Genomic DNA, 5914 nt, shown 5'->3' on the forward strand with positions numbered 1-5914 from the left:
TGAAATCTTCAATACATGGAAAAAGATGAAAATAAAATTAAGTACTTCAAAACCTTAGACATTCTATATACAGACAAATAAACTTCCAAAGTTAGAATAAATAACAAATATTAAAAATGTATTCCCTTTTTTTGCCTCCTGCTTTCTCTCTTGCACACATACACCTTTTATAAGTTAAACTAGATGGTTACATGAAAGCTAATGAATATATTTTAAAGTAACATCTCATAGTTCAAAGCAAACCATATTGTACATCATGAAGTAAAAGAAACTCATGAATGATCTGTTTGTGCCACTCTTTTTTCTGCTGCTGACAAATACATGGTTTGAACACTGTTTCTGTGGAGGTATTTGATTTGGATTAAAATATCTGCTTTCAAAAATTTACCAAAGCTAGAATTAATAAGGGGTTTTTGAATTCTATTTTTAGAGGGGTGATGGTTCCAAGTCACACATGCTCACAGTAATGGATGCTACTCCCACTGATCCTGGTTGAAGAGGTCCCAGGGACACTTGAATATCAAATTTTATTTCAGAAGACAATGGTTCCAGTTGCTTAGGCTTCTTAAACATTTGATGATACTAGGTCTTGTGCTATAATTTCTCCTTAAAAGTTAAAAACTGTAGACAGCATTTGGAACACTCATGAACATTCTTTTCTCAGTGCCCTCTGCAATGACAAATGTATGGTGACGTCTTTTTTTAAAGTTTTAGAAAAAAGGGACAAAGCAAATTTTTAGAATTTCATGGCATATTCTATAATGTGTTTCCACATCAGCAAAGGCTGATGACCTATAGTTCCAAGGCTGTCAAATGTAAGGTTTCTCACCAAGTTTGTGACTGTCCTTCATGTGTTGTAAGAGAACCTGGTCTGTTTCAATTGACAATTCACAGATTTTACAGAGTGGAGGGTTCCTGAGGGTGTGCACACTTTCAATATGGCACTGCAGCTGGAAAGTAGAGGGGAATTGCCTGTGGCCATGTTGGCAGGTGCTGTGCCTTTCCCAGCTGTCACCCCTTTGCTTCATGTCATTCATAAATTTAATATTTTTAGAACTTTAAGGCAGCTGAGTCATTAAAGCTTTGTGTCAGTCTTCTGTTCTGGCTGCCCATTTTCTTTATGTTGTCCATAGTAAACATCATGAAGTAACACAATCATACTTCCTTTCTTGGAATCAGCAGTTTCTTGACCTGTTATATTTGAAAAATCTATTTTGCCAGTCCTCCATTTTCCCTGACTGGATTTACAGGCTTGAAATTGTCCTTTTGCAAAAACATTGTAAAAAGTGCTCCATTCTGAACATGGTTTAACAAGGTATGACAATCTTTGGAGGGTATATTTTGCTGATTGCTTTTGGTATGAGACATACCCAAGGGAGACAAAGCTAAAGAATGTCCATGACTGAATTTAGTCCTTTTGGTATTAATGATATTTCCTTCAGAAATGGAAAGTAACTTTGATATACAAGGACTTTCATCTATACATCCTACAGAAAGTGCTGCTCTTCCTGGATGCTGCAAGAACTCACAGGAGAAAATAGCTCTGAAGTTATTAGACATGACATGTGGTGAATTAATTTTATAATCAGGTTCAGACAAAGTCTCAATAATAATGGGACTACCTGTTGCTTTTGATTCAGATTGTGCAACCAGCAAGATGGCCACTCTTGATGTAAGTGTCACAGGACTTATAGCCTGCAATGCATGACAAATACCTTGTCAGAGGTGACCATACTATTTTCTCCTTGAATTAGACCTGGCATGACTCTGTTAAAAAAAGTTTGAAACAACTGGTTTTGAATTTGAAGTCAGTCCAAAAATAGCTCAGCATCTTCATTTACATGTTCCACCCCAAAAAGATCATCTCAGAGTCTTCACCAGCCACTTGTTTTGTTTCTTTCACATTTTTCTGTGGTTCTGCATCTTGTACTCACATACCAGTGCTTCCTTTACATAATATGCAAACTCAAGTATGCACTGATACTTCTAAATGAATTGAGATATTTCAGGCAGAAGGTCACATCTTGTCCACATCCATGTTGATCCTGGAGCTCCCAGTGACACACCAGCATTACAGAACTACCCAGGCAAAGACCCTAATGTCTAATTTTTATGGCATTACTATAACTACCCTGGATCTCTTTTAGCTAATACTTGCATGTTATTTTTTTATCCCTTCGCTTTCAACCTACTTTTATCTTTAAATTTAAGGTGAGTCTCTTGCAGACAGCATACACTTGAGTCAATTTTTTATGGCCAACTGATTTTGTGTTTTTTTTGCATTTTTTATTGTGAAATATAATACATATAGTAGAAAATGATAACTTTCAAAGTAAAATTAAATGAGAATTTAAAGACAAAATTTCAAAGAATTGTATGGGCTACTGTTCTACAATTTCAATTATTTCCTTCTAGATCTTCTAATACACTAGAGAGTAAAAATATATTTATATGATCCAGCATTCATGGTCTTTTGTTAAATCCTGTCTTATCTGTTGCTACTTCTCCCTCTCATTGGACCACTATTTCAATCTTTGGGGATATGTGGGCACTGACCACTCTAATTTTTTCATATTCTAAGGGGGTGTCAATAGTATGGGGAAGGGGGTGCATCAGGTCGATGTTTTTGAAGAGGTTATTACCTCTGGGTGTGGGGACATATCTGGCATAGGAATACTCTGGAGGATTCAAATTTCTGAAAAATAAACCTAATGAGTGAAATTTTAAAGAGTCTCAGATAGGGACCTGTGTATTCATTAGAATTTTGGGGAACAATTTTGATTTGGGCTTGGCATATTGTGGCCATTTGAAATATTTAGCTGATGCTTGCACCATAGTAACCTCTAGGAACAAACTCTTAACTATTTTAAAAATCTTAGCCACTGAACCCTTATTTTGTACTTTCTTTCTCCCCATTTGGGCAAGAAGGCTTTCTCAGTCTCTGATGTGTGGGTCAGGCTCCTTCCTGGGGGTCTCATCCCACATTGCCAGGAAGTTTCACTCCCCTGGGAGTCATGTCCCATGTTGCAGGGTGGGTAATGAGTTCATTTGCAGAGTTGGGCTTAGAGAGAGAAAGGCCACACATAAGCAACAAAAGAGGCCCTCTGGAAGTGACTGTTAAAAATAATTATAGTTAGAATTAGCCTTCACTTTACAGCCATAAGTTTCACAACAGCAAGCCTCAAGATCAAAGGCTTGACTTATTAAATAGGGGGTTCCTAATTTCACACAGAATATATTCTGTCCAAGGTAAGCAATGTCTCACATTATCTTCACTTTGTTGTTCAATCATCACTCTCACTTAAAAAAATTATCAAAACCCAAAACACCCCAAAGCTCTTATTATGCTCTAATTATTTATTCTTAGTATTAATGTGGTTCTAGTAAGGTTTTCCTATTAAACATAGTACATGGTATGCCATGGTTAGTTTTCCCCATATATCACTATGTTTTTAACTCCATACCAGTGTCATACCTTATAAGCACATCATGCAATCACTTATTTATATTTGTAGCACTTACCTGTGGGATACATGGCATTAAACAACCCCTTTCAATCATGTTCACCTTCAATACAGTACTGATACTTTTCATTCCATTAATAAGATTTCCTCACCCCTGTCCTTTCCCATTCCTTTAAATTCAGCCTCACTAACAGGTCTGTGTATATTAAGTAATCATTCCTCTTCTCTAGCTTCTGTCTACATCTGGATCCTCTATATTCTACATTTTAAGACACTGATTTTACATTATACAAAAAGTTCATATTAGTGATAATATGAAATGTCTCTCACTTTGTGTCAGCATTATGTTGTCAGGCTTCATCCATTTTGTCATGTATTTCAGGTTTTAATTTCTTCTTACTTCTGCATAATATTCCATCATATGTATACACATTTTATTTATCCACTCACCTGTTGAAGGAAATTGGATTGTTTCCATCTTTTGTCAGTTGTGAAAACACCACTAAAACATCAGTGTGAAAATGTCTATGTCACTTTTTCAGATCTTATAGGTATATACAGAGTAGTGGAATTATAGGATCATAGGGTAACTTAACATTTAGTTTTCTGAGGAATGGCCAAACTGTCTTCCACAGCATCTGTAAAATTATACATTCCCACCAGAAGTAGACATTGAGTTCCAACTTTTCCACATCCTTTCCATCATTTGTATTTCCATTTGTTTAATGGCAGCCATTCTTATTCATGTGAGATGATCTCATTGTAATTTTGATTTTCATTTCCCTAATTGTTTTTAAGATGAATATTTTTTTTCATGTGAGTTTTAGCCATTTCTGTTTCCTCTTTGGAAAAATGTATTTTCATATCACTGTTCCTTTCATAATTGGGATGTTTGTACATTTGTTGTTGAGTTGTAGGATTTCTTCATGTATGCTGGATATCAGTCTCTTATTAGATATATGGTTACCAAAACTTTTCTCCCAATGAGTTGTCTGCCTCATGGTCTTGTTGACAAAATTCTTTGAGCACACAAGCTTTTGATTTTGAGGAGTTCCTATTTATCTATTTATTTTCTTTTGTTTCTTGTGCTTTGAGTTTAAGATCTAATTAGCTACCTCTTATAATAATTGTATTGATGATGTATCCCTATATTATCTTCTAGGGGTTTTATTGTACTGGCTGTTATATTTAGGTCTTTGATCCAACTTGAATTAATTGTTGTATAGGGTTGAGGTAGGTGTTCTTTCTTTCTTTTGGATATGTATATCCAGTTCTCCCAGCCTCATTTGTGGAAGAGACTACTTTGTCCCAGTTTAGTGGATTTAGGAGCCTTGTCAAAAATCAGTTGACCATAAACCTGGGTGTCTATTTCTTAACTGAAGACTTTGTTCCATTATCAAATGTCTATCTTTGGCCAGTTCCATGCTCTTTTGACTACTGTGGATTTCAAGTAAGGAAATATAAGTCCTCCCACTTCATTCTTCTTTTTTGGAATTTTTTTTGGAATTCAAGTTCCCTCTCTCTTCCAAATAAATTTGATAGCTAGTTTTCCAAGACTGCAAAGTAGGTTGTTTGAATTTTTATTCTATTGCATTGAATCAGTAAATCAATTTGCATAGAATTGACATCTTAATGATGTTTAGCCTTCCTATCCATGAACAAGGGATATCTTGCCACTTATATAGGCCCTCTTTGATCTCTTTTAATAAAGTTTTGTAATTTTCTGTGTAGAGGCTCTTTACATCCTTGGTTAAGTTTCTTCCTAGGTGCTTGATTCTTTTGTGAATGGATTTTTTTTGTTGATTGTCTACTCAGTTAGATCATTACTAGTATAAAGGAACATTACTGATTTTTGCACATTAATCTTGTATCCCTCACATTTTGCTGACTTTATTAGCTCAAGCATCTATGTTGTCAATTTCACAGAATTCTCCAAATATACATTCATGTCATCTAAAATTAATTAAAGTTTTCCTTCCTTCTTTCCAATTTGGATGCACTTATTTCTTTTACTTGATGTATTGTTCTGGCTGGAACTTCTACACAATGTTGAATAGTAGTGGTGACATTGTGCATCCTTATCTCATTCCCAATCTCAAGGGAAGGCTTTCATTTTCTCACCACTGAGGACCATATTGCCTTTGGGTTTTTCACATATGCCCTTTAACATGTTGAAGAAGTTTCCTTCAATTCTGACATTTTCAACAGTTTTCTTTTCACAAAGGGATGCTGAATTTTGTCAAATGCTTTTGCAGCATCTATCAACTTATCATTTGTTTTCTCCCTTTCAATTTGTTTATGTGTTGCACTTCTTTGACTGATTTTCTTATGTTGAACCACCTTTGTGTACCTGGAATGAGCCCCACTTGGTTGTGGTGTATAATTCCTTTAATGTGCCTTTGGATTCAACTTGCAATATTTTGTTGAGAATTTTTACACCTATAGTCATT

The 5914-nt window shown here is 35.2% G+C and overlaps 1 pseudogene; it reads right to left on the reverse strand.

Annotated features, from left to right (window-relative positions):
- Positions 1–407: 407 nt before the first annotated feature.
- LOC119531485 lies at positions 408–1391 on the reverse strand (annotated as a pseudogene).
- Between the last annotated feature and the right edge of the window lie 4523 nt (positions 1392–5914).

Source organism: Choloepus didactylus, chromosome 4, assembly GCF_015220235.1.
Source record: "Choloepus didactylus isolate mChoDid1 chromosome 4, mChoDid1.pri, whole genome shotgun sequence".
Lineage (NCBI taxonomy): Eukaryota > Metazoa > Chordata > Mammalia > Pilosa > Megalonychidae > Choloepus > Choloepus didactylus.